Source organism: Tasmannia lanceolata, unplaced genomic scaffold (genome assembly GCF_043159265.1).
Source record: "Tasmannia lanceolata isolate RefF3 unplaced genomic scaffold, GAP_Taslan_0.1 ptg000023l, whole genome shotgun sequence".
NCBI classification, from domain to species: Eukaryota; Viridiplantae; Streptophyta; class Magnoliopsida; order Canellales; family Winteraceae; genus Tasmannia; species Tasmannia lanceolata.
The window spans coordinates 3,685,699-3,696,277 of record NW_027518700.1 but is presented as its reverse complement, the minus strand read 5'-3'; the positions used below and the strand labels follow the sequence as shown (position 1 = coordinate 3,696,277).

At 39.2% G+C, this 10,579-nt stretch overlaps 1 long non-coding RNA gene across 1 annotated transcript; it reads left to right on the top strand.

Annotated features, from left to right (window-relative positions):
• Positions 1-2,667: 2,667 nt before the first annotated feature.
• On the top strand, positions 2,668-7,362 carry LOC143856358 (uncharacterized). Its single transcript, XR_013238172.1, has 2 exons — positions 2,668-4,099; positions 6,166-7,362. It is a non-coding gene; the product is annotated as an uncharacterized LOC143856358 (long non-coding RNA).
• Positions 7,363-10,579: the final 3,217 nt, after the last annotated feature.

Sequence of the window (10,579 nt, the reverse complement as noted above, 5' to 3'; positions counted from 1 at the left end):
CGGTCCGCAGAGATTTATATATGGTGCCGTCGAATTATAACAGATGGCACAACTTACATATCTCTAGGCTCAAACATAAGTGTGCCATTGAGCCCTATAGAACGAGATTCCCTATTCCAAACACATTTTTATAAAACCCTGTTTGGTTACTTATTTTTGAGAAAAGTATGGGGAAATGATCTTCTCCTAATTTGCCGAAGGTTGTTTGGACCTGCATCGTCCTCATAATATGGTCTATCGGGGAATTAGGAGAAGCTAGCTAACTACAAGTGTCTGCCCAAACTGTGAGATTCTCCCTCTTCTTGCTCCTATTACAAAATCAATAGAACTTGACGCTCTCACTTTTTCTTTTTCATTCAAAAGGATATAATGTCGGTTTTTTTAGTCTCGGTTGATGCGTAGCAATTTTGGGGTCTTTGACCACCCGGGTTGTCGGGAGCCGGTCGGGTGATATGGCGCCCTCTAAATTCGCTCCCCAAATTTTACCAAAACGTAGAAATTTGAGGAGAAAATCTCTGAGAGATAGAGTTGAGAAGACGTCTGGGCGATCTCCCACAAATCTTAAGCAACCAAACAACCTTCCCCACATCCTCTCCTAATCTCCCCGTTGACTGATCTTCTTTTGATCTCCTGTTGACTTCTTCTCCTAATCTCCCACCCATCCACAAGCAACCAACAGAGCATAAATACAAGGATCAAAGGCACAAACCGTAAACTACTCTTCTTTCTCTAGATTATTCATGTTAGGATAACCAGATATAGGGATCCTAGCTTCAAATAAAATCAGAAACTGTTTCAAGAACGTACTCAAAAATCGAAAAAATTAAGTCAGACAGGAATGGAAAATTGGGAAAAGGGGAACTAAAAAAATGGAAAGGTACATGATTTGTAGATCATTACAGATGACATCCTTTAAAAAAGCAATGAAAGAATGAAGGGCGCCCTTGCAAAAAAACCAACTTCAAGGGCGCCCTGATTGGTCAATTTCAGGAAAAGTCAACGTCGTTGAGGGCGCCCTTGAAGTTGGTTTTGTAAGGGCACCCTCTCAGAGTGGGAGATTCGAAATTCAAAAGAGAAGCTGAGCGGGAAATACACGTCATTTATGAAGTTAAATTCATGAGGTCTCCGGTTTTCTTTTTCAACAATTACATCATGCCTTAGATTGATCCAAACCTTTCATTTCATGGGCCACAACGTAAATAGTTTGTAGCTCTATCTGATCTATAGAGAAAATGCGGAAACCTCTATAGATCTGAGGGTTAGGATCATCCTATGGAAATTATTTTTGGGCCAAAATCTATTTACATTGTGCTGTGGCCCCTCAAATGGAGGGTTTGGAGCATCCTATGGGAGGGTTAGGGTCTTCTTTTCTTTCTTTCTTTCGGGGTTAGGTTTTCATTCCCTTTTTCTTTTTGCATCAAATGACTTTTCCGCACGGACCAAGATCACGTCACTAATGTTTTACAATACCATGGTTGCCAAATATGGTCTAGGCAAAGTTTCTTTCCAGCTTACAGTACAGTGGTTTTTGCAAAAGAAGTCATCTACGTTGAAAAAAAATTTACAAATAGAGTAAGGGCCCGTTTGGATACCTCAAAATTTTGTAATTGGATTTGGAATTGAGTTTTGAATACAAAATGAATAGATCCGACAGCTCATGTTGAGGGAGACAGAGAGGGAAAAGGGTACTTCCTATTGGAGGGGAGAGGTTGAGGAGCAGAGCAGGTGAAGGAGTGAGAAATCCAAATCAAATTCTTCTCGGCATCCAAACGGGCCCTAAATGAGTATTTCTCTTGTGTCGTGGGATTATGAAGGTGATCAAAGTGATATGGAACTTGAAGAGAGAAATTGAAATATGAGCTATAAATACCAACATAAAAAAAGTCATCATTGGATGGGTTTTTCAATTCTGAATTATCAATGCCACGTCAGAAATTACTTGCCATGAACGATTGAAAAGAGATAAAAAGACGACATGAGACCTTAAAATTAAAATATAGTGCAGAGATTACAAATTTTCTAATTAAGCACCCAAGAACACCCAAAAAACTAAAACCAAAAAAATAAAAATAAAAATAAAAATAAAAATCCGTGCTCCATTTGGCTTTCTGAGTTTCTGGACACGTTATATTTGCATTCTCGACTGAATTCAAAAGTTCTCTGGTAAGAAGCTAAGGGGCTGTTTGGATACGCAGATTTTGAATCCGGGATTTCTTCAAAATTGTAGCTAAGAGATGAGAAGAAGCGGACCAGCCGTTGTTTTTTACTCATTTTTAACTTCTCCCCCTTCTTTCCGTCAGCAAGAGTAGCAGATCCTCCCATATTTCCAGGTTCTAGAAATCTTAGCATGCAGGAGAGATTTTTAAAACCTGAATTTCTCACTTAAAATCCAAGAAACGCTGTCAGAACAACATACAACAGCTTGATCATGAACCCGCTTTTACACTGTTTTTGAACTAAAAACCTAGATTCTAAAATCTGCGTATCCAAACGGCCCCTAAATGAATATAATTTTCAACTATTATCCATCTTGAATATGGCCAAATGAAATAACACATACATATGCAGACATGCCAGCTAAATGAATCTCTCCCAAAGCTCTGCCTACTCACGCTATCTCCATATGTATTGAGAGAGAGAGAGAGAGAGAGAGAGGAAAGAACAACATTGAAATAGAAATGAGTATAACCAACTGCCTCAAAGACTTTGTATAGCATCCAGTCGTACATATAAAACAAGAGAAATTATATAATGCCCGACCGTGAGATAATAAAGGGCGGGTAGAGACAAAACCTGCCTTTGTTTTTTAACCAAGAAAAAGTAAACAAAAGGGCTTTCTCTTGGATTAAAATCCAAGGGAGAGATGGTTTTCTCTCTCTGCACTTTATAATCTCACGGTCGACCACCATATATGTTCTCATAAAACAATCCTCCATCCCATTTCTTAGAACTGATATTTTCATTGTGACTATGTGTGCACCTATCTGATTTAATATTGAAAAAGTAAAAAAGCCTGGCAATTAGGAGTGAACCAATTGATAAAATATGAGAATTAGACATAAAAATAAGCAGACCTGGTGTCCAGTAAAATGGGCTAACATATGAATTCATGCCATTGCTGTAGGACCCCCTTGTTCTTATCAGCAAAAGCAAAATCCTGCACAACCCATTTAACAAAAATTACCAAATGATCAGAAACTAAAAAACTACATGAAAAGAAAGTCATTGAATCTACTGGATTTTTTTAAATTCTTTTTAACCCTGATTATTGTATGAAAGTAGTTGAATCTTACACGGAGTGATTCTGAGTAGCGAGATTTTAAGAATCCCTACACTTGTAATCGAAGGCCTCATCACTTTTGATGCAGATTTAGATCAACGGCCCACATTCATCTCTACACTTGAAGAATTTTATATTTAATAGGAATTTGGAAACTTTTGCTTGTTTAGGATAGATTTTAGGGAGTCATAGTTTTATTAGGAATCTTAGTTATTTGGGCCAATCAAGAAGGCTTATTTTCGGAGAGTTTTACTAGTTCAAGAAAAATAGAGAGAATTTGTAGGAGTTTTCTTTTATATTTTCTAATTTTAACAGGATTATGATACAAAGTCTGAGTTAGAGTAGGAAGCTTTTGCAGAGTCTATAAATAGTCTCCATTATAACGACATTCTTGTACAGCTTTTTGATCAATAAAATCTCAGATTTTAGTCCCTCAGAATTGTCCCTGCTTGTTTTCTATAGTAAGTTGTGTTGTTACTTTTTATTTTGTTTTACATGCAAAACAACCCCTAAACCCATTACTGGCTTTTCTGCTTAGTAGAGTTACAATAAGTTACCCTTTATCCCTTGAAACCATGTGTCATGATTATTATAATCTCGGTGAGTGTTTGTTTTTGCAGGTCTGCATAGATGTGAGAAGAGTTGGAGGCTGCTTACATGGTTGAATTATCTGACCCCAGCATAAAAAAAATGAAAAAAAAGAGAAGGGTAACTGCTCAGACCAAGAAGAGGGTTCGATAATCAGGCTCTGATTATCTGATCCCTACATATATTCTGCCTTGCAATCGATTTTAGCTAGCTTTGTATGCCCTTGGAAAGGTATTGGTTTTAATACTTGATGTTTTTAAACCCTTTTACACTTGATTACTTTTAGGTTTTAGGAAAGGATTGCCAATAGGTTTGGACTACATGTTGAGGTTGATGATGGGCTTAGGGTTGCGTAATGTCGATGGCCATTGGGAGCATCCGGTACAGTTGAAGTTACCCATTTCAGAGTTCTTTTATTATCATCTCAAGGTTCATCATGAGAATTCTAGCTGGAACAGAATCACCAAGTAGGAAAGCTCATTGATCGTTTGACAAATATTCTGTTCCTTAGCATGATAGAGATGAAAACATAATTTTCTGTTTTGAACATTCACAACAATTATGATAAATGGCCCCCCTTAAACCTTCTCATAATATTTGTCAACTTCTATGTATGCTTATAAATCGAGAATTACAACTTCGGAGTTTCTAAAATTGAAATTACACTTCGCTTAAAATGACCCAAGACCATGAAACTTAGTTTACTTTTGGCTTAGGTGTCTTTATCAAAAGACTACTATAAAACACTTCCCCCATGTGAGTGGGTGAAATGTACTAAAACCGGAATCATTGGATTTCCTTTTAATATAATATTAAAATCAAGAGTAGGTTTGTTCTAATATTAGAATAAAAAAAGAATATTAGATCTTGCTATGATTCCAAACATATGCAAAACAAAGAATATTGTGGGCGGTCTTCTACTCTCCACTTCCTTATGTGTATTCCAATGGGAAGAAATGATAACCTTATGTTTGAAAGTAGAGACCGATCCCGTATTTATCCTAACATAAAGGAAACCCTAGAGCAGACTCATTACGGACTTTTGTTCCTCAAATAAGCCCACAAACCTTGTTGTGCTTACTACCATACCACTTCCAACGTGAACACACGTGGCTAAGGTGTTCCCAACTCAAACCTTATTGGTCGGTAACCGTATATGAGCCGATCTAGATTACTCTTTACCATAATCATACATTCTCTATAATTTGGTTTTAACAAGAGTCAAATCAGACCGTATATCCAAGTCAACAAAAGTCTTACAAGAAAGTCTTTTAGTTTCTCGTATTCAAGATTGGACTCTTATTACTGTATTTTTCATTGAAGAAACAGATTTGTTTAAAAAAAACAGAACCCAAAAGAAGATCAACCATGCTAGTTTCCTCTAATATCCTTCAAATCCTAAGATTGATTTTCTTTTGTAATGATTTTCCGAGCAATGCATATACGGATAGGAGGAGAACTCTATTGATGAGGCTAAGGTCAGGTGTTTCGTGGCTACTGACTTCTCTTTTTCTTTTCAAAGATGGAAATTTCTGGAAAAAACGAGGCCATATTAAGAGTCTTTTTGAGTGGTTAGAACTTAGAGGTTGATTTGGGAACAAAGTGACTTTGTAATCAAGTTTCCTATTTCTATATAAAGCTTGATTTATTTAGGGAAATGATATCAGCACAGTCTTGCTTCTTTTCTTTTAGTATTTAATGAGCTGTCAAAAGGTAATTATGTTTCCCAAAAAGCTCTTACAAGCCATATAAGAAACACAAAATAGCCTAGGACCGTGCAATTATAAAAGTATAGTTTTTTAGTTTTTTTTATCGGTAAGCTGGGGTTAAGCGGACCATTAAAGAAAGATGTTACAATAAAAGGAAGAAGACGACACCCCGATCTTTTGAACAATGGCTAAGGCAGGGGCAGAACAAACAAGGGCAAGATACCCTTGATATCAAAACTTAAAACAACCAAAACAAGAGAGAATACAGGCAAAACAAGGTGATTATGTATTAAGTTATAAAAGCATAGTTGTGCTGATATCATTTCCCTTTATCTAATCTCTTCAATTGTTTTAGAAACTTTCCTCTATCGTTTACTTTCTAAAAGAGTAGGTATTAGAGTTGTTCTATGTTATTGGGTTATAGGCTTATCAAGTTTTAAGAAATTCAGTTTCACAGGGACGGAAAATTATATGATCTATTAGATCAAATTGATCTGAAAAGGGGATTATGTTCTAGAGATTGATTTTTTTTTTTACTCTATACATTGATCTCTGATTCTTCCCCAACCTTCTCGTTAAACATTGCAGGCATGAAGATGAGTTTCAGTGAGGATATTTTGATAGAGATCCTTGCTCAATTGCCTGCGAAGACTCTCTCTAAATTTAAGTGTGTATCAAAGGGATGGAACAATTTGATCTCTAGGGGTGTTTTATCACGAAAAATTCTTCCTCCACACTAATGTCTGGCCTATTTTACCAAACCTCAAGAGCTTATGGTTATGTGTCTAATTCTAAGCTGGACAATGGAGGCGATATGGATACGAGCCTCAGTTTCTTGCCACGCGATAGTCTGTTGAGGAATAGTGATTGCTGTAATTGGTGGATTCTTTGTAAGTATGGAAGTAATCAGTATCTTGTCTGTAATCCAGCCACTAGAAAATGGGTTTCTCTCCCCAAGTGCTGTAAACTTGATTATGCTGTTGGATTGGTCTATGATCCTCGCATCTCTGAGCATTTCAAAGTTATTCAGCATCGCAACCTGTGGGCCTTATCAGCTAGTGATTTTCTCTTCTGAGACAGGGAAGTGGGTTGAATCTACGGTGTTCTCGGGATCCGAAGATCTTATAATGTGTGATAAACGACCTGTTTTTTCTAATGGAGCTCTGCATGTGTTGTTTTGTAATCATGTGTTGAGATTTGATATCAAGGAAGGGAGCTGGCGAATGATAAGATTGCCTGAGGATGTTGGTGTCCTTAATAATTGGTTAGGTGAGTCTGGTGGGTGTCTTCATTATAGCCATACCGATCGTTACAAAATGGAAATATGGACACTCAAAGATTGGCGGGGTAGTGAATGAGTATTGAAGCATAGAATCAAAAAGCTAGATTTACTAAGGAAATTTTCACCATCCTACTGGCCGAGATTCTTTATCCAAGGTGTTCTGTGTGTACACAGATTCCTAGCTTTTCACCCAGATCTAGAGGTTGTTTTTCTTGATATTGATGGTGACATATTTTCCTACCACCTCAACACCTCAAAGTTGGAGAAGATTGCCCACATGACTGTTCATTTCGAGATGGCTATTCCTTTCTCACCTTGCTTGGATGACTTTGCTCATGTTAAGTAAAGACTCTATTTAAGGATGGCTTTGTTAATCAACAATTGTGAAGGCAATTTTTGGGTCCTACAGCCAAACCATTGAAAGTAAAAGTTGGTGTAGTCTCTTCTAATGTTCCAAGTTGGAACAGTGGAAAATATAAAATTAAAAATTTCAAATAAGGAAAGGACTTTCTCACCTTCCCCCTGGCGACCCTCGCAAGATTTTTTGGGATTTTTGGACTTTCTCACCAATTTGTGTGCGTACCATGTGTATAATTGAAAAACTTGGGTGGCCCTCGGGGTTCTTAAAACCTTATAAATTAGAAGTTTTCCTAAACTGTGAAGTACATTAAAATGTAAACTTTCTTTAGCTTTTAAATATCGTATACATGTAAACCTTCTTTAGCTTTTGAAGTTTTCCGCATGCCTTTTTCTTGTTCACCATTATGAAAAATAGCAAGAGATTGAACGTGAAACACCAGTAGTAAGTAAAATCTTATCAAAATCTTGCTTATTAGGAGCCTTATCATTGTCGGATCAAATATGAGTGATGAGATGTGCTCATATCCTGACTCATGTCATGTTAGGCACCAGCGTTTGAGAATCCAGATCTCCACCTGGGGCCTGTTCGACACCAGCATTCGAGAATCCAGGAATAGCAAGATTCATACACTGACAGTGAAGAGAGACATGTACAGTGTAGGGGTGCAACTCAGGTCGGGTCGGGGCCCGACCTGTCCCGAGGAACCATTTACTCAACCCTGGACCCGACATGATCCGAGTTCCAACCCGATGAGATTCAACCCGACCAGACCCGAGGAATCCTTTTTCCAACCCGAACCCGACCCGAGTTCCAACCCAAGTTTTTAAGCTCACTAAAAAATCCAACTTCGGTTGGGCTCAACCCGAACCTGACGGGTTCAACCGGATTTTGGCTCGGGTTGGGGTGGGTTGGGTTAGGGTTGGGAACAGCCAACCCGGTTTAATTTCAGGTTGGGTTAGGGTTGAGGCCTTGGCAACACGACCCGACCTCCGATCTCCGTCCTTTAATTTTATCTTGATTTTCTTTGGGTTATTGTATTTCTCTGTTTGGCCCAAGGTGAACCCGACTCAACCCGACCCGATTTCGGGTTAGATGGTTGGGTTACGTTGAGGGAATGCTATATTTGCTTGGGTTAGTGTTGGCCTCGACCTGATTTCAGGTCAGATGGGTTGGGTTAGGGTTGAGAGATTTAGAGGCTGGTTGGGTTAGGGTTGACCATCCTCGGTTGGGTTGGGGTTGGCCTCAGCCCGGCCCAAACCGACCCGAGTTGCACCCCTACTAAAAGAATATTAATAATGTCAGGTTTCACTCGGGTTGGGTTGCCTAAGCCCTCAACCAGGCCTGGGTTGGGAAAACTCAACCCGAATCCAAACCGAAGGAGACCCAACCTGACCTGATTTGTTTTTGGGTTGCACCCATACACGTACTGGCGAAACCTTGTTTGGCACAACTCTCCCTAGGCAAAACCAGTGAGAATGCAGCTATCCTGGATTCTCCAATCCTAGTCCCAAACAGAACCAAACGTCTTCCTGTTCCCGAAGGCAAACTTCGTTTTTTTTTTTTTTTTCGAAAGATAACAATTTATTCCCAAAAAGTAGTTACATGCCATGCAAGGGAAAAGATGTCCCAGTGTTAATTACATTTTTCACAGAATTCACAGGACCCGCCTCATTCTCATTGAAGACCACATTCATATTCAATAGTCCCACTCCTTCCTTTGCAAGCATCCGCCAGAGTATTTGCCGATCGACGACGATGCACCAATGATGGCCGGATGTTGCGTATAAGATCGTTAATCTCGTCGATCACATTAGCTAAGCCGCCAAGGTCCAATAGCCCGATCCGAGGCCTAAGATATCACATTGGCAGAATCCCCTTCCGCAATCAGTGGGGCAAGATTATGAGTGTGAAACCATCGGAGCGCAAATAATAGTGCTCGAGCTTCCGCCTCATTGGCATCGCAGGCTCCCACCGGTCTGCAATACATCATAATAGAATTACCTTTGAAATCACGGATCGCTCCCCCAATTCCCACTGGCCCCGGATTTCCTAACAAGCTCCCATCCAAATTTAACTTCAGGAGACCCTCCGGAGGAGCACACCAACCCGGTTTCAAAATCTTGATGCCCTCACTAATTTTCATGAAGAAACTCTTAACTCTGACGCCCCACCAGTGTTGGAGTCCAAATCAATTTGTCCTCCCTATTGGGTGATAAATAACAATCATTTGGTTGCCTTAAAATTGAGACTTTTGTAGCATTTGCAAGCGATTTGAAAAGCCGAACGGCGTTTGGTTGATTTTTTTTGGCCCAAAACTCCTTTTGACTACTGGGATTGTCGGAAGCTTGTCTGCTGACGTGGAATACAAATAAGAGCCCATTTGCATACTACTAAATCGGAGTTTTTTTTGTGGGATTTATTTTTGTATGGAATTTTCAACCAACTTCCACCTTTTGCCTTTACAACCAAACTACACTTTTGAAAGACGCCACCTATCTCCTCTTTGACCAACATCCAACCCATCTCTCGTTCGACTTCTAATTCCAAACAAATCCCACTCACCAAAAAGAACCAAACACGGCATAGGTTTTTTAGTAGAGCCGTGAGAGACACTACTTCATTATCCTTTAGGTATCGGCACAATCGGATATCCCAAAAAATCTCCCAGCCTTCCCTTTCCCTAGATAAATAATCTGAGATTTTTGCTTCCCTGTTTGTTACAAGACGGAAGATATCCGGAAACACAGTTGATAGAAGAGAGTCGCCCAACCACAAATCAAATAAAAAACAATGTTGGGATTTGCTAGCGTCCATCACAAAAGGCATTTCATAGATGGTCTGTCGCATGTCAGACCAGCCAAATGATCACTTTTTCAACAGATTTTGTCATCGTCCACGAGGTGGATGGTCTGACATGCGACAGGCCATCTGCGAAATGCCTTTTGCGTTAGAAATCCCTAATGAAAATATCAAAACATGGTTTTGCTAATAGCGTTTCCAAAATTAATGGCTTAGATTCGCCCCATCATATTTTACCTTGCATCCATTGTAAGAACCCAACTCATCAAGTACCACATTTAAGAGCATGTACAAGCGCACATAATAGGGATTTGCTGGGCAATTTCACAGAAAACCATTTCGCAAGTTGCTTTTTCAGGACAAAACAGCCAGCTCACTTGAATTAAATGAATAAGACAATCTCTCTCCTGAAAAGTGGGCTGCAGCATGACTTACTGCGAAATTGTCTAGCAAGCCCTAACGAAGAGATTTGCTAGGCAATTTCTCATAAAGCCATTTTGCAGCTCACCTTTTCAGGAGAGAAGCCAACTCACATAAATTAAATGAATAAGACAAAATCT